The sequence below is a fragment of the Lolium perenne genome, chromosome 3 (assembly GCF_019359855.2).
Source record: "Lolium perenne isolate Kyuss_39 chromosome 3, Kyuss_2.0, whole genome shotgun sequence".
Classification (NCBI taxonomy): Eukaryota; Viridiplantae; Streptophyta; class Magnoliopsida; order Poales; family Poaceae; genus Lolium; species Lolium perenne.
The window spans coordinates 148,538,627-148,564,243 of record NC_067246.2 but is presented as its reverse complement, the minus strand read 5'-3'; the positions used below and the strand labels follow the sequence as shown (position 1 = coordinate 148,564,243).

Genomic DNA, 25,617 nt, shown 5'->3' with positions numbered 1-25,617 from the left:
TTGTGTTGATTACATTACGCACCATACTTAATGCAATTGTCTGTTGTTTGCAACTTAATACTGGAAGGGGTGCGGATGCTAACCCGAAGGTGGACTTTTTAGGCATAGATGCATGCTGGATAGCGGTCTATGTAATTTGTCGTAATGCCCAATTGAATTTCACACTACTCATCATAATATGTATGTGCATTGGCATGCCATCTTTATTTGCCAATTACCCAACTGTAATTTGTTCACCCAACATGCTATTTCTTATTGGAGAGGCACCACTAGTGAACTGTGGACCCCGGTCCATTCTTTACATCGAATACAATCTACTGCAATACTTGTTCTTACTGTTCTTTGCAAACATCATCATCCACACTATACATCTAATCCTTTGTTACAGCAAGCCGGTGAGATTGACAACCTCACTGTTACGTTGGGACAAAGTATTTTGGTTGTGTTGTGCAGGTTCCACGTTGGCGCCGGAATCCCTGGTGTTGCGCCGCACTACACTCCGCCACCATCAACCTTCAACGTGCTTCTTGACTCCTACTGGTTCGATAACCTTGGTTTCTTACTGAGGGAAAACTCGCTGCTGTACGCATCATACCTTCCTCTTGGGGTTCCCAACGGACGAGTGCTTTACCGTCACAAGCAGGGTGGGCCCCTCGAGCGTCCCCCGGCTCTGCCTCTTCGCCTATATATTCTCTCCGTCGCGAAAACCCTATTACCGAGAGCCACAATACGAGAAAAGATCCAGAGACGCCGCCGCCGTCAATCCCATCTCGGGGGATTCAGGAGATCGCCTCCGGCACCCTGCCGGAGAGGGGAATCATCACCCGGAGGACTCTACATCACCATGCCCACCTCCGGACTGATGCGTGAGTAGTTCATCCTTGAACTATGGGTCCATAGCAGTAGCTAGATGGTTGTCTTCTCCTCTTGTGCTATCATGTTTAGATCTTGTGAGCTGCCTATCATGATCAAGATCATCTATTTGTAATGCTACATGTTGTGTTTGTTGGGATCCGATGAATATGGAATACTATGTCAAGTTGATTATTGATCTATCATATATGTGTTGTTTATGATCTTGCATGCTCTCCGTTGCTAGTAGAGGCTCTGGCCAAGTTGATACTTGTGACTCCAAGAGGGAGTATTTATGCTCGATAGTGGGTTCATGCCTCCATTGAATCTGGGACAGTGACAGAAAGTTCTAAGGTTATGGATGTGCTGTTGCCACTAGGGATAAAACAACAATGCTTTGTCTAAGGATATTTGTATTGTTTACATTACGCACAGTACTTAATGCAATTGTCTGTTGTTTGCAACTTAATACTGGAAGGGGTGCGGATGCTAACCCGAAGGTGGACTTTTTAGGCATAGATGCATGCTGGATAGAGGTCTATGTTCTTTGTCGTAATGCCCTAAGTAAATCTCATATTAGTCATCATGATATGTATGTGCACTGTTATGCCCTCTCTATTTGTCAATTGCCCAACTGTAATTTGTTCACCCAACATGCTATTTCTTATTGGAGAGACACCACTAGTGAACTGTGGACCCCTTTCCATTCTTTTACATCTGAATACAATCTACTGCAATCATTGTTCTCTACTGTTCTTTGCAAACAAACATCATTCTCCACACCATACGTTTAATCCTTTGTTTACAGCAAGCCGGTGAGATTGACAACCTCACTGTTAAGTTGGGGCAAAGTATTTTGATTGTGTTGTGCAGGTTCCACGTTGGCGCCGAAATCCTTGGTGTTGCGCCGCACTACACTCCTTCACCAACAACCTTCACGTGGCCTTCATCTCCTACCGGTTCGATAACTTTGGTTTCTTACTGAGGAAAAACTTGCTGCTGTACGCATCACACCTTCCTCTTGGGGTTCCCAACGGACGTGTGCTTCACGCGTTATTAAGCTCTTTTTCTGGCGCCGTTGTCTGGGACGTGAAGGAAAATTACACCACAGAGATTTCTAACTCCCACGTCAACTGCACGCCAGCAAATCTTTTTCTGGCGCCGTTGCCGGGGAGATCAAGACACGCTGCAAGGGGAGTCTCCCACGACCAATCTCTTTACTTTGTTTATTGTCTTGCTTTACTTTACTTTATTTTCTGTTTTGTTTGCTTTCTTTATATCAAAAACACAAAAATTTAGTTACTTGCATTTACTTTATTTACCCTTTGTTTATTTCATCATGCTTTCCCCTAAGTTCACTCTTAAAGATATATATCAGTAGGGCATGGGTCTATCATTGGAAGAGATAATATAGAAGAATTTTTCACTCATGTTAGTACAGTTAAAGATTTTGAAGATAGACACTTGGTAGAACTTGCTCCTACTTATGAAATTGCTACTGCCTCTTTAGTACACATGTTGGAAGCTAGATTTGTTAATCTCAACCCTATAATGCAACATATGTTTCTTACACTCTCTGATATGGAAGTAGGAGAAAAGAGAGATTTTTTTAGAAACCCTTCTTAGAGAATTTGGTGATGTAGCTAAAGAAGCTAGGAAAGTCTTTATTAAGCATAAGAGGCTTGGCTTTTATACCAATTTTGCAAATACCCTTGAAAAGATGGAAAAAAGATAGACTAAAGTACACTAATAAAGTCAATTGTGAGGGGGAGATTAAAGTACCAATACCTTGTAAGCTCTTAGGAATGCATGAAGCACTAGAAAAGAATTTTGATTGGATTGTTCCTGAAAATTTGTTTGAGGAGGATAGTAAGCCTAAGAGTAACGAAAGAGGAGTTTCTTACATAGACAAGATACAATGCATAGTTGAGAAAACTCCAAACCCCTCTGTTGATGCTTCACCTCTTGATATACTTGATTCACACTTTCTGCGCCTAGCTGAAAGGCGTTAAAGAAAAGCGCTTATGGGAGACAACCTATTATTTTATTTCTGCAATTTTTGTTTTATATTTGCGTCTTGGAAGTTGTTACTACTGTAGAAACCTCTCCTTATCTTTATTTTATTGCATTGTTGTGCCAAGTAAAGTCTTTGATAGTAAGGTTGATACTAGATTTGGATTACTGCGCAGAAATAGATTTCTTGCTGTCACGAATTTGAGTAGATCTCTCTGTAGGAAACTCAAAAAATCTGCAAAAAATCATGAGTAATCCTCAGATATGTATGAAACTTTCATTCAATTTGAGCTTCTTCATCTAAGCATGCTAAGTGCCTCAAAAAAATTCGTCTTTACGGACTGTTCTGTTTTGACAGATTCTGCCTTTTATTTCACATTGCCTCTTTTACTGTGTTTGAATGGATTTCTTTGCTCCATTAACTTTCAGTAGCTTTGGGTAATGTCCAGAAGTGTTAGGAATGATTGTTTCACCTCTGAACATGTGAATTTTTGATTATGCACTAACGCTCTAATGAGATTGTTTCGAGTTTGGTGTGGAGGAAGTTTTCAAGGGTCAAGAGAGGAGGATGATATAATATGATCAAGAAAAGTGAAAAGTCTAAGCTTGGGGATGCCCCCGTGGTTCATCCCTGCATATTTCAAGAATACTCAAGCATCTAAGCTTGGGGATGCCCAAGGCACCCCCTTCTTCATCGACAACTTATCAAATCACCTCTAGTGAAACTATATTTTTATTCCGTCACATCTCATGTGCTTTACTTGGAGCGTCTGTATATTTTTATTTTTGTTTTTGTTTGAATAAAATCGGATCCTAGCATTCCTTGTGTGGGAGAAAGACACGCTCCGCTTGTTCATATGAACACTTGTATTCTTAGCTTTACTTTTAATGTTCATGGCGAAGGTTGAAAACCGCTTCGTTCATTGCTATTTGGTTGGAAACAGAAAATGCTTCATGTGGTAATTGGTATATTATCTTGAATAATTTGATACATGGCAATTGTTTTGAGCTCTCAAATAGATCATGTTTAAGCTCTTGCATCATGTAGTTTAAACCTATTAGTGGAGAATTACTGTAGAGCTTGTTGAAATTTTGTTTGCATGATTGTTCTCTCTAAAGTCTAGATATTTTCTGGTAAAAGTGTTTGAACAACAAGGAAGACAGTGTAAAGTCTTATAATGCTTGCAATATGTTCTTATGTAAGTTTTGCTGTACCGGTTCATACTTGTGTTTGCTTCAAACAACCTTGCTAGCCAAAGCCTTGTACTGAGAGGGAATGCTTCTCGTGCATCCAAAACCTTGAGCCAAAACTTATGCCATTTGTGTCCACCATAACTACCTACTATGTGGTATTTCTCTGCCATTCCAAAGTAAATTGCTTGCGTGCTACCTTTAAAACTTCATTCCTTGTCTTTGCAATATATAGCTCATGGGAAAGTTGCTTAAAAACTATTGTGGTAAAGAATATGTCGCTTATGTATCTTATTTCTTATAAGTTGCTTGTTGAGCGGTAACCATGTTTCTGGGGACGCCATCAACTGTTACACTTTTGTTGAATATCATGTGAGTTGCTATGCATGTTCGTCTTGTATGAAGTAAGGGTGATTTGTCATGATTAAATGGTTTGAGTATGCATATTGTTAGAGAAGAACATTGGGCCGCTAACCAAAGCCATGTATCATGGTGGAAGTTTCAGTTTGGACATTAATCCTCAATCTCTTATGAGAATATTATCTGTTGTTGAATGCTAAAGCATTAAAGAGGAGTCCATTATCTGTTTTCTATGTTGTCCCGGTATGGATGTCCTCAAGTTGAGATCTATCAAAAACGAGAAATCAAATGCGATCTATCTCCTTGGACCTTTGTACAGGTGGCATAGAGGTACCCCTTTGTGACACTTGGTTAAAACATATGTAATGCAATGATACTCCATGGAAATCCGAGCTAATTAGGACAAGGTGCGAGCACTATTGGTATTCGATGCACGAGGCTTGCAACTTATAGGATGTTTTATGCATAACACATATGAATTATTACTACCGTTGACAAAATTGTTTCCATGTTTTCAAAATAAAAAGCTCTAGCACATAAGTAATCCCTGCTTCCCTCTGCGAAGGGCCTTTCTTTTACTTTATGTTGAGTCAGTTTATCAACTTCTTTCCATCTTAGAAGCAAACACTTGTGTCAACTGTGTGCATTGATTCCTACATACCTGCTTATTTGCATTCATCATATCACTTTGTGTTGACAATTATCCATTAGATATACATGTTGAAGTTGAAAGGAACTGCTGAAACTTATATCTTCCTTTGTATTGCTTCAAAACCTTCTATTAAGAATTTATTGCTTTATGAGTTAACTCTTATGCAAGACTTATTGATGCTTGTCTTGAAAGTACTATTCATGAAAAGTCATTGCTATATGATTCAGTTGTTTAGTCACTATCTTTACCATTGCTTTGAATCACTTCATTCATCTCATATGCTTTACAATAGTATTGATCAGGATTATGATAGTAGCATGTCACTTCAGAAATTATCCTTGTTATCGTTTACCTACTCGAGGGCGAGTAGGAACTAAGCTTGGGGATGCTTGATACGTCTGAAACGTATCTATAATTTCTTATGTTCCATGCTAGTTTTATGACAATACTCACATGTTTTATATACACTTTATATCATTTTTATGCATTTTCCGGCACTAACCTATTAACAAGATGCCGAAGCGCCAGTTCCTGTTTTCTGCTATTTTTGGTTTCAGAAATCCTACACAGGAAATATTCTCGGAATTGGACGAAACAAAAGCCCAGGGTCTTATTTTCCACGGAGCCTTCCAGAAGTCCGAAGAGGAAACGAAAGGGAGCCGAGGGGGCCCCACACCACCTGGCGGCGCGGCCAAGGAGGGGGGCGCGCCGCCCTATGGGGTGGGCCCCTCGAGCATCCCCCGACTCTGCCTCTTCGCCTATATATTCTCTCCGTCGCGAAAACCCTATTACCGAGAGCCACGATACGAGAAAAGTTCCAGAGACGCCGCCGCCACCAATCCCATCTCGGGGGATTCAGGAGATCGCCTTCGGCACCCTGTCGGAGAGGGGAATCATCACCCGGAGGACTCTACATCACCATGCCCGCCTCCGGGCTGATGCGTGAGTAGTTCATCCTTGGACTATGGGTCCATAGCAGTAGTTAGATGGTTGTCTTCTCCTCTTGTGCTATCATGTTTAGATCTTGTGAGCTGCCTATCATGATCAAGATCATCTATTTGTAATGCTACATGTTGTGTTTGTTGGGATTCGATGGATATGGAATACTATGTCAAGTTGATTATTGATCTATCATATATGTGTTGTTTATGATCTTGCATGCTCTCCGTTGCTAGTAGAGGTTCTGGCCAAGTTGATACTTGTGACTCCAAGAGGGAGTATTTATGCTCGATAGTGGGTTCATGCCTCCATTCAATGCAGGACATGGTGATGAAAGTTCTAAGGTTATGGATGTGCTGTTGCCACTAGGGATAAAACAACAATGCTTTGTCTAAGGATATTTGTATTGTTTACATTACGCACAATACTTAATGCAATTGTCTGTTGTTTGCAAATTAATACTGGAAGGGGTGCGGATGCTAACCCGAAGGTGGACTTTTTAGGCATAGATGCATGCTGGATAGCGGTCTATGTTCTTTGTCGTAATGCCCTAAGTAAATCTCATATTAGTCATCATGATATGTATGTGCATTGTTATGCCCTCTCTATTTGTCAATTGCCCAACTGTAATTTGTTCACCCAACATGCTATTTCTTATTGGAGATACACCACTAGTAAACTATGGATCCCGGTCCATTCTTGTACATCTCAATACAATCTACTGCAATCATTGTTCTCTACTGTTCTTTGCAAACAAACATCATTCTCCACACCATACGTTTAATCCTTTGTTTACAGCAAGCCGGTGAGATTGACAACCTCACTGTTAAGTTGGGGCAAAGTATTTTGATTGTGTTGTGCAGGTTCCACATTGGCGCCGAAATCCCTGGTGTTGCGCCGCACTACACTCCTTCACCAACAACCTTCGCGTGGCCTTCATCTCCTACTGGTTCGATAACCTTGGTTTCTTACTGAGGGAAAACTTGCTGCTGTACGCATCACACCTTCCTCTTGGGGTTCCCAACGGACGTGTGCTTCACACGTTATCAATGATCTTGATCATGATAGGCAGCTCACAAGATCTAAACATGATAGCACAAGAGGAGAAGACAACCATCTAGCTACTGCTATGGACCCATAGTCCAAGGATGAACTACTCACGCATCAGTCCGGAGACGGGCATGGTGATGTAGAGTCCTCCGGTGATGATTACCCTCTCCGGCAGGGTGCCGGAAGCGATCTCCTGAATCCCCCGAGATGGGATTGGCGACGGCGGCGTCTCTGGAACTTTTCTCGTATCGTGGCTCTCGGTACTTGGGTTTCACGATGGAGAGAATATATAGGCGAATGGGCAGAGTTGAGGGACGCTCGAGGGGCCCACCCCATAGGGCGGCGCGGCCAGGGGTGGGGCCGCGCCCCCCTAGGGTGTGGCCGCCTCGTCGCCCCTCTTCGTCTCCTCTTCAGACTTCTGGAAGGCTCCGCGGAAAATAAGACCGTGGGCTTTTGCTTTGTCCAATTCCGAGAATATTTCCTGTGTAGGATTTCTGAAACCAAAAACACCAGAAAACATGAACTGGCGCTTCGGCATCTTGTTAATAGGTTAGTGCCGGAAAATGCATAAAAATGATATAAAGTGTATATAAAACATGTGGGTATTGTCATAAAACTAGCATGGAACATAAGAAATTATAGATACGTTTGAGACGTATCAGACGATCAGAAATTTCCCGGCGTAAAGAACACGCCCCACAGCGATGGATTCATTGTAGCTTCCCATGGTGGAACCCTCCCGGTTCCGGCCTCCAGACGCCGCTCGCCCCACGGTGGGTGCCAACTATCGTTGCCTATTCGACGGTACCTCGGAGGAGGGATCCTCACGAGGGGAGAAGAAGTAGGGGCCATAGAGCGGAGTGTCCTCGGGACGGTGGTACGCGATTTACCCAGCTTCGGAACACCTGCACGATGATAGAGCCTACTGCTGCTTGTATGGAATTATCTGGGAACTTTCGCGCTGTTACAATGAGTTGTGGTTGTGCCTCTAGGGCTCACAAGATCCAGCTTATAAAGGCGCACGGATCTAGGGTTTACACGGAGAGTCCTAGCCGGAATACAAGTTGCCTAACTACGGAATATTACATTGTCGTGTACGTCAAGGATCCGCCTTCCATCAATGTCGTACTGGATCCGGATACTTCATGGGCCCTCACGGATCCGGCCTCCTTCGTAGGTCGGTTAGGATCCGGCTCCTTGCTCCTGGGCTGGACTTCATCCATCATGATCTACAGCAACTGGGCCGCCCGATGAGCCACATGCCACATCACCATCTTTGGTGGCTGGTGGTGGCGGACAACGCCTTTTCCTCCGCCTCTCGCCGGTGAGAGGCGATGATCTTAGGCTTCTCCCGCGGTACGATGTCGCCAGGGGCAGCAACCTTGGGTTCGACGGTGAAGGCGGCCTTCTTCTTCACCGGAGGAGGCCGGCTGGTTGTTGGGGTGGCGGATCATGAGATCCCTCTACCCCGGCGATGAATATCTAGTTGACGACGAGCTAGCGGCGAAGGGGCCACCGGTGAACACCGAGCCTTGACTTCGTTCTTGGCGGATGATGGTGGTGGCTATTGGCGTCATTCCCCTGCGAAGGCATCATCTTTGTTGGCCTCTCCGTTTGCTCTCGCCGAGTTGGGGACTCGCGGCTGCCGGTGAAAACCGTGTCAAGATTGGCGGGCGATGGCGGCGTTAAGCGTCGCTTCCTTCTTGAAGGCATCGTCGCCGCAGTCCGCGGGAACTCACTCGTGCTGCTCCGGGGGAAACCCTAGATCCAGCCAGGATCAGACGATGGCGGAGCTTCCTGCGTCGTGCTACCTCTCGGGGCATCGTTTTTGGAGCAGTGGCTAGATGGAGGTGGGTTTTGGTGGAGTGGTGTTCATCTACCACATTGTCGTCGATGATTCTCAGCGGTGTGGAGCTGCGGTGTATCCAAGAGGGCCGAGGATTGCTGGACGCAAGCCGGATGGTGGAGCTGTTTGGTGTTTTGGTGACATCGACGGCATGACTGGCACGGTCAATACGTTGATCTCGCTTGGAGATGAGTTCGAGATAGATGACGGTTGCTAACTCTACGATGTGTGCAATGGCACACCCTCAGGGTTTTGCTTTTTGGATGATGTGTGTTGGTGTATCGTCAGGGAGTATGGCCTTGTTCATGGTCCTCCTTCATCGTAGGTATAGCGAGTTATCGCTAGGAAGGAGGCTTCGAGATTGATCTTTGAATTCCCCTTGTAAAGCATTGCGAATGTAAAGGTATAATTGTTGCATCCCCATGGGGCGGCGATTTACACAAAAATAACCCAAAAGGGAAAGAAAAGCACAGACTAACCCTCCGGCGAAACTATTTCACCAATCTAACCCTTTTGTGTGGCGCCCCTCCCACGGGCGCCACACATGCCCATGTGGCTCCCCTCCTGCCGGCGCCACTGACCCAGCCGACGTGGCCCCCTCGCCGCTGAGCTGGTGCGCCCATCCGACGTGGCAGCATGTGTGGCGCCCCTCCCAACGGCGCCACACATGCACTTGTAATCCCCTAGAACATACTGTGAGACAATTCCTCTGGGACTTAGCCATTTTGCGAGGCTCGATGTGTGGCGCCGATGCCACGGGCGCCACACTAGCATGTGTGGCGCCGATGCCACGGGCGCCACACATCCACTTAAGTGTGGCGCCCGCGCCCGCGCCCAGCCCGACCATCTTCTTCTCTGTTTCTTCTCCTCCCTCCCTCTCTCCCCCAAGGCGGCCGGCGGTTCCTCCTCCTCCCTCCCTCTCTCCCCCAACAAATCAGCCACAAATTCATCAGATCTGACCGGCCAATCTCTTCCCCATCCATTCCTCAAGGTAATCCCCTTCGAATCCCTCACATTCATCCACTAATTTCATAGATCTTGCTAGATTTGCACATGAACCCTAGACATGGAAACTAGATTTGAAATGGCTATGTATGTGTTGAATGTGTATGTGTAGGAACCCTAGATATGTAGGAACCCTAGATATGTAGGAACCCTAGATATGTAGGAACCCTAGATGTGTTGAATGAAATTTTACATGTATGTGTTGAAATCCTATGTATGCATGTGTTGAAATGTCTAATATTTGCCTAGCAAATGCATTCAAATTTGTTACATATGCCTATTATTTGTGATGGAATAACTCATGTATTCTTGATCCAAATATTTGTATGTGTGTATGTATGGAACCTTATGTATGTATGTGGTGAAAGGCAAAATTGGAGCATGTATTTGGATATGAACTCTCATGTATGTGTGATGTATAGGTGATTCGAAAGTTAGATATATTCTCATGTATTCTTGATGGAATAACTCATATTTGTTAGGAATGTATGTGTGATGGCTTATTTGGATATATTCTCATGTATGTGTTGCTCATATTTGGTATGAATGGCTCATAATATGTTGTATGTGTTGCTCATACATGTAGGATGGTGTGGCTTCTGGATGAAGAGTACGACAGGTTGCACCGGGCTGTTCATATGACGGAGAAGGGAACGGATCTTCAACCTTTGAAGATTCGTTACCATGGCACATCGGATATACCGTATGACGAGAGGTACACGGAGTTCATCCGGCCTACCGGTCTTCTCCCGTTCATATCCCTTGTAAGCCGTGGGGGGCCACTCATGAACCCCTCGGCACTCACCGCCCTTGTCGACCGGTGGAGGCCGGAGACTCACACCTTCCACTTGAGGGCCGGCGAGATGGCCCCTACTCTCCAGGATGTTTCCATGATCCTTGGACTACCTATTCAGGGCGAGCCACTGTGTATGAACACAGCTTCTGATGGGTGGCGGAGACAGATGGAGGACCTTATTGGCAGGGCTCCTCCGCCGCCAGCAGATCCAAAGAAGAGAGCTCCCGCCGGCGCGTCTTTCGAATGGATCAGGACTAACTTTGGAGAATGCCCGGAAGAGGCCGACGAGGACACTCGGAGGACGAGGACACTTGGGGGAGAGAGGGAGGGAGGAGAAGAAACAGAGAAGAAGATGGTCGGGCTGGGCGCGGGCGCCACACTTAAGTGGATGTGTGGCGCCCGTGGCATCCACACATGCTAGTGTGGCGCCCGTGGCATCGGCGCCACACATCGAGCCTCGCAAAATGGCTAAGTCCCAGAGGAATTGTCTCACAGTATGTTCTGGGGGATTACAAGTGCATGTGTGGCGCCGTTGGGAGGGGCGCCACACATGCTGCCACGTCGGATGGGCGCACCAGCTCAGCGGCGAGGGGGCCACGTCGGCTGGGTCAGTGGCGCCGGCAGGAGGGGAGCCACATGGGCATGTGTGGCGCCCGTGGGAGGGGCGCCACACAAAAGGGTTAGATTGGTGAAATAGTTTCGCCGGAGGGTTAGTCTGTGCTTTTCTTTCCCTTTTGGGTTATTTTTGTGTAAATCGCTCCATGGGGCTCTCACAGCGATTCTCGATTTTGGACCGTCTGATCTCCCCACCTGCTATATCTGAGCTGTTCTCTTTGAGCAGAAGAAACAAACCGTTTGATTGGTCCTGGTCTCACTAGGGAACCCCATGCAATAGTCGTTTTATACCCGCCTCCGGCTGCAAGTGGGTCCCACCCTCGCCCGGCCCCGCGCGTCACACACTGCGGGTGGATTTCTTTCGGTTGGAGCTGGCGCCGGGTGGTGGCTTTTTTGGGCAGAAGTAACAGAGCGTTCTGATTGGCCCTACTCTCACTAGGGAACCCCATGCAATGGTCATTTTTTACCCGCATCTGACTGCTAGTGGGCCCCACCTCCGTCTGGTCCCGCACATCGGCCACCGCCGGCTGGATTTGGTTCGGTTGGGCTTGTCGTCGGGCGGTGGGAAAGATCTACGCTCGAAGGGGTAGTTTCGGGCCTTCGTCACACGGTGTTCCAGGTGGTCAGTGCCCTCTCCTCGATCTTGGCACGCATTAGCCCACGGAGGAGCGGAGTTTCGGCGAGCTCGTGCGTCCGGCGCGCCGCCAACGCGCCATTAGTCCACGCACGACCTCCCCACCTAGACGAGGGGGTTAGAATGCCGCGCCGTCCACGCTCCGGAACCATCCACCTCACTTCGCCCCATCTTTTTCGTTTCGCCTTCGCCCTCCTCGCTTCCACCGCCTGTTCGATCCGCCGTCCATCCGCCATGAATCCATCCTCGTTCGTGCCTGCTGTGTGCTGAGCTCCGTCGGCGGTCGCTGGTGTTGCTCCATGGGGATGTTATGCGGTGGATTTGGTTGAGGTCAGCTTCCCGGGTCTCCTTTCCCCTTCCCCTGATTCTTCTCTGCAAGCCGACCTCGGATTTTGTGGGCTGCTTGTTTGGTTGCTTCTCTCGCGCACGGATCCATGTTTCTTTTGGTCGTTTTGGTCATCCGCTGTGTATTTGGTTGGCCTCAGCTTCCCAGTCCGCCTTTCCCCTCCATTTGATTCTTCTCTGCCTCGCACACGACCCCGTCGGATATTTTCTTTCTTTTTCCCATCTTGTTCTTCCGCCTAGATTTGCCTGCCTCTTCTTCATCTTGTTCTCAAAGCCTACCCCTGCCCTGTTTTCTTTTGGGTTCATTTGCAGGTCGTCGCGCTACTGGGATTGACGTGTCGGGTGGTTGCGGCTGTTTTCGTCGGTCTGCTGTTCGGTTCCATCCTTGGTAAGCCTGCTCTTTTCCATCCTCTTATTTAGCGGTGCAGCTGCCTATGTATGTATGCGTGGTAGAGCCATCAGCTTGTGTGTTTCCATGCTCGCCTTTGGTACGATCTGGAAAAAACACAGCTTCCAAGATCCACCGTAGTTTCTAATAATTGGTCCACTGGATATTCAAATTAATCTACTAAATATTCTAATTAGTACGCTGAATACTATGTATTTCTTCCCCTAATCAGAAAGAAGATTACCCATCTCTTAGTTTTCATCAGGCTGTGCAGAGCATGGATAGAGGTGTAGGAAGAGAGGGAGAGAGGAAGAGGGTATTTTTTGTTTCCAGCATGTAATTTCTATTTGTGCTTCTCTTGTTCGGTTGTATCTCTGATGCTGCTACTATCGGGTGGGGAGGCTAGAGCCTGTTTCCCTTCATTATCTGTGTGAAGGAGTGGTAGAACCTGTTTTCCTTCCTTATTGGTGTGTAGGATTCAGGACTGGTAGCTTCGTCGTTGTCTACTAGTGCTGTAGCTACATGGATCCTAATAGATTGCACAGATGCTCTAAAAAGAAGAACATAAGCTTCGCTGCATCCAAGTAGTTCGCATAACTTGAATTATGTCCACAGCTAAGAACTTAAATGTCGACATGACCTACCGCGCAGGCTCTTGATTTAAGTTGCCCGTATAAAAAAGAGCATTAGGATAAGTACGCAACATGAAGTATTTAGTGGTATAGAGTTAAACATCATTACCATGTATATACAGTTTACGACATAGGGTGGATTGTAAAAATAATTGTTGGAATGTTACTGAACCACATCCGGGAGAGATATATATCAGGAAAGAGGCGTGTGTGTGCGCGCGCCTGAACTTGAACCACCGCCGTGAACAATTCATTAAGATGGGCTTGCCTATAATTCAGGCTGAGTAGTTGAGGTACAGATCCAGAGCCTTGGTCATCTAAAATAGTCCGCTGGAAGCAGCTCCAGCTGTGTGATTCTGTGTGATTTTGGGTGACACTGGATTGGCCTCACAATGTAGCCATGTTTCTTGAGTTTGTTAATCTAATGGCGCTTTTCTTACCTCTGCGTTTGGTCTTGCCTATATAGATGAAATTTCCCTGCTGTCTAGATAGGCGATCTTGGTTTTCTCTTGTCTTGCTTTAGCTAAGTTTAGTTTCTTCTCGTTTCGCTGTACTCTTGCAGACGATGCGTATTAGTTCTTTCATGTGCCTGCTTTTCTTACCATGTGTGAGTTCTCAGTCCTAATATTTTGTTCGTCGTTGTTGTGTGCTCCAGATTATTTTCTGTTGTGGGCTGTTGCTGGACTGTCCGTGACGTTCTGCTTGGACTCCTTGTTTGTCAGGTACCCATCTTTGCCTATTTGGTATCAGCGCATGCTTATCTCTTGTGTTTACGTGCATTTTATTCTTGTTACTGAATAATGTGTCTATGTTCCTGATAAAAGTGCCTCCTCTGGGTTCTACCCTTGCTTTGGTGTGTGTCTTCTTCGTGCATTTATTTTCTTTGTGCCACAGGATGCTCGTCGTCTCCTATTCTCCTCTGCATTTATTGGAGTTGGTTGCCAACTGATATGTAATCAGCTTATCTCTTCTGTTTGTAACACGTAGCGTACTTTTTCAGCTGGATTTATTGTTCCAGGAATTACCCGTTTGTTGATTATGTGTAAAAGAATACTCTACTGCCCCTCTCTTGTCTCTATGATAATGAACATGCACTCTTTCTCTTCTGTTCTGGTTGTTCCAAGTTCCCCTCTCCGGGGCTACCATTTTGCTATGGATAATCAACTTGTACTGCCGTCGTGTTGACAATAGTGGACTATCCTGGATGCATGTATGTTTCAGTTCTGATATGTGGTTTGGCGTTCTTGTCTATTTCAGATTGACTGATGCTGCGAGGTGTTGCTGAGACTGTGTGTGAGCTGCTGCTGGTACTTCCTTGTTTGCCAGGTAGTGATCTCTGCCCTTCTTGTATTAGCACATGTTTGTAGCTTGCTCACATGTATATTATCTTTCTTCATGACTGTGAATGTAATGGTCCTCATAAAAGTGTGCCCTCTCAGCATTCCTGTTCTTTGGTGTTTGTCACCTTCGCTTGTTCATATATTTGGAACACTTGCTTGATAATTAGTATTTATCTGCGGCCGGTGAATTAGTGTGCCCTGTGAGAAGAGTAGACCCACACTTATTTTTTAGGACTATCCTTAGTATAAGGTTTATGGTTACTTATTAGCAACATACATAATAAATGTGTTATTCTATACCTAAGATATTAAATCTGGAAATAGGGAATGTAAATGATTGTAGCTTGACAAAATATTTTGCTTGTGTTGTCATAATGGCTAGCGGTGGATAAATAAAAGAGATGCCATATGCATGCAATCAGCAAAGGTGTAACAATATCATGACAAAAGAATTGTCAAATAATATTTTACTACATATATGTTTTGAAAACAAATCCAAACAACACCCATTCATGGTTAGATAGAGGCCTAATGGTTTTCGTACATTATTATATTGGCAGTTAATTTTTTATCGCTGTTATATAAAATGAACATTGGCAAAAAAATCACGGGATCGTACGCCAAGACGCACATCTAAATTTGTATATGATAGTTCTTCGTTTCCGGCATATTTTTGATGTAAGATAGTTGTCGGTATGATTGTGTGTATTTCTTTGCGGAGGAAAATTGTTCGGTAACACCATAAAGATCTTGCCAGTTTTAAAGTACCATCAGGGTCTTCTTGTTTGTTCCATGCGCACTATCCTGTGAGGCTGTGTAGTTGTAGCTGCATTAGTTGATATATAGCAATTCCTAGATATCCTGAAGACATGCTTGTTTCATCTTCTAATGTACTTTCTATGTCAAGTATTTTTCCTACTGACTTCTTTTTGAGTCTTTCTGTTGTAGTTGTAGCACTTCATGAAGACATGCTTGTTTCATGTCCTAATGCACTTTCTATGCCAAGTATTTTACCTGCCGAATTATTTTTGAGTCTTTCTGTTGTAGTTGTACCACTTCATGATGCGCATGATATTAGTGTAGGATAATGATTGATGCGGGGTGGCTTTCGGACACCTCCGCCTCAAGACCGTCAAGTGCAACCCCGTCTATCGTCGATGCTACACCATGGCCAAAGAGTCCCCCAAGTGGACCTTCAACCCTAAACCACGCTACACGCAACAAGGTGAACTCCTTCCTCTCGATACTCGACCTCGTCAATACCTTGAATGGAATGCTACCTCATATTGGTGTGCTACATATCATTAGGTACAAGAATCATCGAGGAACCGGAGAGGAGGAACACCCATGGTGCAAGGAAGCGAGGGAAGAAGGAAGAAGAAGAAGAGAAGAAGGAAGAGGGAGGAGGAGGCCCAGCCGGCCCAGAGTCCGGTCCGACCGGGCCCCAGACCGACCTGCCCGGTTGGCGACCGGTCGACCGGCCCCACAACCGGACCGCCCGGTCCCAGGCTCCGGCTCGGCCCCTGAGCCAGGATCCGACGGGAACTACCCACCAAACTGCCTAAGTTACCCACTTATGTACCTTTTCGCCATGTGTTGTCTTGTAGGCCTATATATAGACCCAAGACACCCCCCTTACCTCTTTAGACTTGTTTTGAACTCAAACCTAACTTTGAGCTTAGTCTCCCTTGGGTATCATCCCTCTGTAATCAAGGCACCTTGGTTGTTGATTTGGAACTTGTTGAGTGAGATTCTAGTACAAGATACTCTCTCTCCCTCACCAAGCTCTTCTTCTCCAATCCCAATCTCTCCCCGGGGAATTCTACCGCGTGTCTCTTCCTCGGAGATTCTATTGGCGTGGTCCATCGAGCCACGGAGGTAAGCATCGGGTGTATCGGGTTGTGTGTGTGCGTGAGTCTCGGAGTTCCTCGTGTTCATCGCCGTGTTCTTCGTGTTCCTCGCGTTTTCCCACCTTCCCCCTTGGTTTCGAAGTCAATCCGCGAGATCGGGCCACACACGGGGTCTTAGACCTCATCATATGGTATCAGCAGCCTTTGGTTTCCGCGGATTTGACCCCCCACCCATCCAATTTCGTCTCTAAAAAATTTCCCCAAAAATCCCCAAAAATAGCCCTAATTTGCCTCTTGACCGATCTGTGATTTGGTTGCGTTTTGAGTGGTTTTGGTCCATGGATTTGGTGTTGGCGTGCTTGATCTACTATCTCCCCAACTTTTAGCCCCCAATTCCATCATTTCCCTTAGTTTTGGTCGATTTGGCTTGGTTTTCGCTCAAGAACAGGAGAGAAAATCTGCGCCCCGCGAAATCCGGTCGACCGGGCTCCAACCGGGCGATGGCCGGACGACAGCACCAGGGCCGGTCAGCGGGCGCCGGCGCGCCAACCGGGCGCCAACCGGGCGCCAGCCGGGCGCCAGCGGGCCGGAACCCGGTCAGCGGGCTGTAGGCAGGGCAGGCCGGTCCAGGGCCTGGTCAACCGGGCGCCAACCGGGCGCCACCTCCACCACCACCTCCGCCAACCACCGCCACCCTCTCCGCCGCCGGCAAGCACCGCCACCCTCCCCAAACCACCGGGAAACATCACCGCGGCCCCATAACCTCCGCCGCAACCGCAAGAGCATCGACACCACCACCACCGGCTTACCACCACCACCACCGCCAAGCTACTTTGACCCTTTTCTTCCGCTAACTTGTGTTTGCTTGTTCCGGTTTGAGTGCCTTGTTTGTACAACTATTCCGCAGCTACGAAGCAAGCGACGACATCCTAGGCACCCCGGACTTGCAACCGTACTCTTGACACCACCACCTTCATCGCAAGTTGTGTGTTCATCACCGCCTAACATCTTAGGTATAACTTGCATCTCCCTTGTAACCGCTCTTCTTTTGCGATCTATCCTATCGAGCATTGCTTATTGAGTGTTGCGAGACATTGCACGTGGCCCCGATTGTGAGGTGTGTGTGTAGTGTGGAGTCAAGCTTCTAAGCAAAACTCGTGTGGCAAAATAGCAAAAGCGAGCTAACGCTAACATAGTGCGAGAAAAAGCCACCAAAACACAAAAAGAGCATAAGTGTGCATAGTGTCATCATACATACAAAAGTGTACAAAGTGCCACCATAGATACAAAAGAGTGCAAGTCCCACCAAATACAAAAGAGAAAAAGCTTTTAAGCAAAAGAGAGATAAGAGAAGAGAGGCCACGTGTGAATCTTGTTGTCTCTTCTTTTGCAACCAAAGCTTTGATCTCTTCTTGTGTTAGTGTGACACCGAGCACCCTTACTTAAGGGCTTCATACACTTTTCCGCTCATTCCTTGGTCGCACTAACCCCGTTCATCTCGTGTGTGTGTTCCATATCTTTTCCGTGTTTCTAGTGATCATCGCTTTGACATTTGATTTCGTTGGACTTCACCCACTCTTAACAACAAACTTGATTTCGGATTTCGTCTTTTGGCTTTCCACAACACTCGCCTAACACCATATTTGCTAGCTTTTGCGTGTGGTTTTGCGTGTGTTCCCGATACACTTAATCTTGCTTTCGGTTTGGTGGATTGCCTCAATACTATCTTACCTTGGTAAGAGTGCGAGGTAGTCTCCTTCCACTAACATACACCATATAGATCTTGTCATGCTAACATGTATAGCGACGAAGAAGATACGGAGGAGTACACGGAGCACTTCGAGGAGGATACCTCTTCAAGCACCGCGGATGTGGAGGAACATGTGGAGCTCGACACCGACTATGGCTCCGCGAGCATCGCCAACATGACCGACATCGAGGAGCTCTACACCGACTTTGGCTCCGCGAGCATCAACGACATGACCGACATCGAGGAGCTCTACATCGACAATGGCTCCTCAAGCATGGACGACATGGTGGAGCAACGCCACGACTACGGCATCGACGACTTGGTGGAGCAACGCCACGTCTACAACATCGACACCATGGCTGAACCTCACCTAGTCTCCACAAGGAGCAACGACGATGCTCCCAAGTACCACCACTTGGCCATTGGAGCTACATATGAAGATGGAGGACCTCCACGATGGCACCATCATATGGATCATCAAGAGCGTCCCCACCATGATCGCCATCGACACACTTCTTCGAGCTCCATGAGGCGCCACCATGAGAGTGCTTATGCACAAGATCGTCGACCTCACGTACATCATATGGAGCAACAAGAGCGTCCCCAACATGATCGTCATCGACACTCTTCTCCAAGCTCCACAAGGCGCCGCAAGCAACATGCCAAGTCGAACGAGCCATCATCTAGGCATGGCAAGGACCGTCATCGACATACGTCACCACATGAGCTTCGCCGCCACAAGCCACTTCATGATCGCCATCGACCAACATCTTCCACGAGTCTTCGACGACACCACTCAAGCCATGGTGATGATGCCCGAAGACGAGAGCCTCGACATGAAGGCGACAAACACCATGATAGGGTGTCCACCACTACAAGGACGGCAAGTGCACATCGCGCATACCTTCCTCATGAGGCGACTTCTACCTCTTGCGCCACCACCACAATGGCCCCTACCTCGTCACATGCCTATGGACTCCGATGCTACAAGTGCAAGCAACAAGACCACCCTCCACGGGAATGTCCCAATCTCCTATGTGAGGTGTGCAAGGCCAAGGGTCACGTGGCATGGCAATGCACAACGCCAAGCGCCAAGAAGCTCTACTTCGACGAGCTCAATGCACAAGTCTCCAAGATGCCTATCGCGCCCACACTTCAAGATGAAGATCGCCAAGGTCAACTCAAGGTTGATGTGGATCCGAGCCTAGCTCTCTACTACACCACGACGCCACCGCTTGCGGATGACTTGGGAGGCGATGGAGTTGAGCATGGTGAGCAGGGGATTCTCCCTTCACCTACGGAGGCGCATGGAGTTGAGATGGTTGAGCATGGGAATTTCCCTTCAACCAAGGAGGCGCATGGAGATGAGAAAGTCGAGCCTACTCCCCTATGCTTCATTGATGAGTTGGTACCAATCCCATGTGAGAATGAGAGCCACTTAGCCCACTTGAGTGAGAGTGATAGTGAGTTGAGCGACTTCCACCCCATATGTGAGTTTGAGTGCTTCCGTTTGGAGGACATGAGTGACACACAAAGTGAGTTGAGAGAGGTAGATGATAGGTCCATGGAGGACATCGCATTTGCTAACACATTAACCTCTCCCTCGTTGGTGTCTTCTTATGTTGCCCTAGGTTCCATGGAGGACGAGTTCCCGCTCATGGAGACGATGTACATGGTGCATGACGATGATGATATCTCACCATGCTTGCTCCAAGATGGATATATCGACCACATGGATCCTCCTACTTCCACAACACCTACTTCAAATGAGTCGGCCTACAAAGGTAACAACATAGGTGTTGATGATGCCATGATCCCACTAGTGGACATGATGAGTTATGAGTGCATGCATGATATCGATGATCCATTTGCTACTTCACATGCTACTTTCACTTTCCCATGTGATACTTTGCTTGATAACATTGTTGATCATGTGAAATTGAGTGCTTGTGATACCATGACCATGCCATGCTATGAGAGCTTCAATTTTCCTACCATTGCTTGCAATATGGTACCTACTTGCTCTTTCACATGTATTGCTTGCAATGACAATGATGATATTAGCTTCCGCATGCTTTGCCCAAAATGTTTGCACTACTCCATGATCGTTGCATCCAAGATTGTGAACAATTCCCCTTTCTTATGCTTGGTATGCAAACATGCTTATTTCATTGTCCACGAGATGGCCCCCATAGCCTTCTCCATTTTTGATGATCATGAGTACCCACATACCACACATGCACCTTCATACCATTTGCACTATCGCCATGCATTTCATACTATCTTGCTTGACACTAATGGTGATGTGCACAAGTCTTGGAACATCATGATGGATGATGTGTTCCTCTACCATGCACATACGCTCTTTGTTTTGCTCATTCCATGTGTAGGTACACGACCATCGACTTCCACCGCTACGGAGCATGAGCTCACGAAACGCGCAATTGAGAGTTACCCCAACAAGGAACTAACCCGCGGGAATCACACCAAAGGGTATGTTCCCACAAGCCTTCGCCCTCAGGAGTTTCCGACTTGCCTTGTCGAGTTTCCGGTTTGGTCCAACTCCTCGTCGCCCCTTTTGCCTCTTATGCAACTTATCTTGAAATATCTTGTTGGCGCAATGATTGTTGTATGCCTTGATGTTATCATCATACACTCCGAGAATCTCAAGGACCATGTCATACATGTGAGAGACACCTTATGCATCTTGTGCCACATGTCACACAAAAAGTTGCTCTTCTTTGGATTTCTCATTTCATCTTTGGCATTTGCAATGGATTCTTTCACACTTGAGGACACCCATACTCGGCTCAAGCCAACCATACTCTCCCAAGTTCGAAGTCTCCATCGCTTTGCCATTGCACATAACAATTTTGCCCCAAATTTTGCCGCCGACACTTGCCTTTTGTTTGTTCCACTTGTTTGGGACAATGCTACACCACACATTTTTGACACCATACAACTCTTACATGCACAAATTTTTGCCTTTCCACATGTTGGATACACCCACACTCTTTTGGTTCCCATTTTTGCCAAATGCCTCTTGGAGCTTTCCCTTCGCAAGTGGTTTTTCTCCAAGTTCTTCTTCGACCGCGACTACCCGACTCTACATGGGACAACCGTCATGGACTACCTCTTCGATGAGGAGAAACAAGAGTCGAGGACGACTCTTCCCCAAGGGGGGGGAGATGATGCGGGGTGGCTTTCGGACACCTCCGCCTCAAGACCGTCAAGTGCAACCCCGTCTATCGTCGATGCTACACCATGGCCAAAGAGTCCCCCAAGTGGACCTTCAACCCTAAACCACGCTACACGCGACAAGGTGAACTCCTTCCTCTCGATACTCGACCTCGTCAATACCTTGAATGGAATGCTACCTCATATCGGTGTGCTACATATCATTAGGTACAAGAATCATCGAGGAACCGGAGAGGAGGAACACCCATGGTGCAAGGAAGCGAGGGAAGAAGGAAGAAGAAGAAGAGAAGAAGGAAGAGGGAGGAGGAGGCCCAGCCGGCCCAGAGTCCGGTCCGACCGGGCCCCAGACCGACCTGCCCGGTTGGCGACCGGTCGACCGGCCCCACAACCGGACCGCCCGGTCCCAGGCCCGGTCTGACCGGCCCCAGACCGGATCCGACGGGAACTACCCACCAAACTGCCTAAGTTACCCACTTATGTACCTTTTCGCCATGTGTTGTCTTGTAGGCCTATATATAGACCCAAGACACCCCCCTTACCTCTTTAGACTTGTTTTGAACTCAAACCTAACTTTGAGCTTAGTCTCCCTTGGGTATCATCCCTCTGTAATCAAGGCACCTTGGTTGTTGATTTGGAACTTGTTGAGTGAGATTCTAGTACAAGATACTCTCTCTCCCTCACCAAGCTCTTCTTCTCCAATCCCAATCTCTCCCCGGGGAATTCTACCGCGTGTCTCTTCCTCGGAGATTCTATTGGCGTGGTCCATCGAGCCACGGAGGTAAGCATCGGGTGTATCGGGTTGTGTGTGTGCGTGAGTCTCGGAGTTCCTCGTGTTCATCGCCGTGTTCTTCGTGTTCCTCGCGTTTTCCCACCTTTCCCCTTGGTTTCGAAGTCAATCCGCGAGATCGGGCCACACACGGGGTCTTAGACCTCATCAATGATGCTATCTTCTTGGCCATGTGGTCTGGACTTGCAAGGTTTAGGACATTCAGTGCGATATTGTTACAATTTTAGAACCTCGATACATCACATCTCTCTCATGATATCTACAACTGCGAAAATATTAGTTAAACTGGATGGTGTTGGATGTTGATTGAGTACTAGATATAATTCGCTGTGATTCACTCCATCAATACTCTGCCCCATAGTATGTTGAGGCTACATATTCATTTAATATCCTCACTTACACAATTCGCTAAAATCAAATAAAGAATTTCCATCATCCTGGAGTGCATCATTGAATTGGAGCTTATATAATGTAGCCTTTTCGGATGATTTTGATTTTCCCATGTTAGATTTAAGATTTATGTTACCCGATCACAATTTGATTATTCGACCATACTTTCATTTTTTACTTAACTGACTGGTCAATGTATTTATATTTATGAATCAAATTAGTTACTAAGATGGATACATCCTTTAGGTGTCATACCATAGTTGAAAAGGTGTATATATTCAGAAAACAAATAATAAAAACGGTACACGTACAGTACCATGATTTGTGGCATATAAATATCAATTTTAGAAAGCATTCATGGAACAAAGAAGCAAAGGATATTAGTGCAGTAGAGCTGATCATGCTATTTAAAAACCAAATCGTGGCTCTTTTGGTCCATGTAGTTGATGATGGGGGCTCCACTATTCTGTAGTTGGTCTGTATAGTCTGCTGATTTGGCACACCAAAGGGAAATGCTTTAATATTTATTGTTTTTCCACAGTCTGAATTTCTAGCCAGTACACCGACGCTGGTGAGGCTGGCTTCCCCAGTTGCTGCAAAAAGTAGGTTGAGTAAGGTCTCTGATATGTATGTAAGTATGCCTATAGTTTTTGTGTGCTTCTATGACCCTCAGATAGTTAGGAAACTGTAAAATTGTTTCTTAAATTCCAGACTATCTTTTAGATGCATTCTGATAGCGATTGATATTTCATATTTCATACAAAAAGTGATTGCTATTTCATATTTAGGTTGCTGGAACTTCTCATTCCCTATAGTGGTTGCTATTTCACATGAACCCAATGTCATTATGGAGTTGTTCCTGGTTGACTCTGGTATCAATTCTTTATTAGTGGTAAATTCTTGCATACCGTTTCAAAAATACAAGAAAACTCACCAATTATGTTTTACTAATCTACAAATAAACCCAATGTGTTGGCAACCTGCAGGGAAAACATTGCAAATTAAAGATTGTTGTTGCAGTGGTTAATAACCCCCATGATTGGAGGTTCAGTGTGCAAGGATTGCAGGAGAAGGACATACCCCAATGAGAACACCTACAGATGCTCTCACTGCCCATGTATAGAAGGAAGACCAACATAATCTTATAACAGAGATCATATTAATGGAGCTATCTCTTTGTCTTTGTTTGAAACTGATTAATACCACTGCTGGCACACATGCATAGGCTATCCGTTAACCTAACAGGTATTGAGTCTAATGAGGAAAACAAAATGGTACAAAAATTCAGTACCGACCACTACATCGGCCAAGAAAAAGGTACACTCATATCTATTTTTGTCTATGATAATACAATTGATTCCACTCATGCCATAGAGTCATCACCCGTCCATCCTAACGCATGGAAAAAAAGAAAGACACCAAGAAATTTTCCCACCTAAGTAAAAAAGCTCCACCTTGGCAAGTAAGCATCTAAAATAAATGCATGCATTCACACATCAGGCAGACCCAACTGGTGAAAATAAGGAAGTATCCGCACCAGTGAAACGGAAGCTTTTTTCAGAACAACTGTCCTGACTGACTACTGTTACCAGAAATATCACGTGTAGTATTATTTGCTTCTAGAACTACTAATCATGAATACTCTGGGCATTATGCAATATTAAGTGCCTAAATGACTTTGTATAATTATCTCAAGTATCTTCTGTTTATCACTGACTACTGTTGTGGTGTCTCTGTATAATTATGTCAACTTTCTTCAGTTTATCTACCACATTTAGTGAGTTACACTGTTTTTCCGAAAAGGAGGATAGTTAGTTACACTGTTTTTTAGTGAGCTACACTTCTGGAACTTAAATCTAATTTACAAAGGAGGAACAACTCCTCCATTACCAAAACGAAGAATTTTCCACACTGGATCCTAATATACCAGCAAACCAACTGCAGCTTAGCCAATAGTATACAAACTTTTTACCAACGTGCCAAGAAACCAGAAAAATTATCAAATAATGCATAATTAATACCATCCCAGGGGTTATAGCGCATGCATCTGCTTTGTCTGTTTGTTGTTGATTCTCATAAATTTTCAATGGATTAAAATATCAGTCGCCTAAAAAGGCTTTGTTCTCTAAGTCCTTACCAAACTTCAAAAGTTTAACGATGGTACCTACTCCATATTGTCATGGCAGCGGTGGGCGTGAGTCGTGAGCCTGGTGTTGCTCGAAGTGTAGGAGTTCCAGGAGGACCTGCTTCGCTCTCGCGGCCACGTGCATAGGATGCGGGAGGTGCACCAGGTGGCCGGGATTGTGAACGGGTGTGAGGGTCTTCAGAACTGGAGCATGGACCTCATCTCCTTGCTGCCGCAATAACTAACCACAATACCAGAAAGTATGCTCGAAATGTATTATTGTTCATGATATTCCTGTTCAGTATTTTAGCAAGTTCTTTTCCTCATATGTCGAAGCTACATCCTTTTCTTGGTTTCCTAAATACCTCTCTTCTTCCTCAGAATAAGTTCACGGGTCTGAATTTTTTCTATGACATTACTGGTCTTGAGAAATGCTCTTATAAGTTGCGACAATGCGCTTGCCTATGTAGATGATTATTTGGGGTTCCTTCCTTACTTTTGTTGTTCTCGACAAAATCAATAACTGTTAGTTGATGTAATATATTATCCTCAAATTTCTCTGGTTGTATATAAATGTTTGTTTTGTCTTTGTAATCTATTGTGGGTTGTTACGTTTTGTAAAATCTAAGATTTATTATCATATTTTCACCTACACACGATTCATACGGGGTCGTGCGCCAAGACGCACATCAAAATCTAGTAATTTAATAAAAAAGAAAGCTGTGTGCATCCTTTGAATGCAGAGGTTGGAGCTATGCTCTTGATCGAAAAAAATGACTAAGGATTTGGTAGCTAATCTTGGATATGCCACAGCTAGCTAGCGGCACAAACAAATGGTTAGGCTTCTAAACTTACGATC

The 25,617-nt window shown here is 45.9% G+C and overlaps 2 long non-coding RNA genes across 4 annotated transcripts; both read left to right on the top strand.

Moving 5' to 3' along the window:
- Nucleotides 1-11,908: 11,908 nt before the first annotated feature.
- Nucleotides 11,909-16,162, top strand: LOC127327109 (uncharacterized). The gene is made up of 5 exons (XR_007868368.2): nt 11,909-12,283; nt 12,611-12,686; nt 13,974-14,040; nt 14,576-14,644; nt 15,742-16,162. It is a non-coding gene; the product is annotated as an uncharacterized lncRNA (long non-coding RNA).
- Nucleotides 16,163-21,133: 4,971 nt separating this feature from the next.
- On the top strand, nt 21,134-25,211 carry LOC127327108 (uncharacterized). Of its 3 annotated transcripts, none has more exons than XR_007868367.2 (3): nt 22,235-23,264; nt 23,422-23,950; nt 24,820-25,211. It is a non-coding gene; the product is annotated as an uncharacterized lncRNA (long non-coding RNA). The 3 variants fall into 3 exon arrangements; XR_007868366.2 differs by having other exon boundaries at nt 22,249-23,525; nt 23,620-23,950; XR_007868365.2 differs by having other exon boundaries at nt 21,134-23,950.
- The last annotated feature ends 406 nt before the right edge of the window (nt 25,212-25,617 follow it).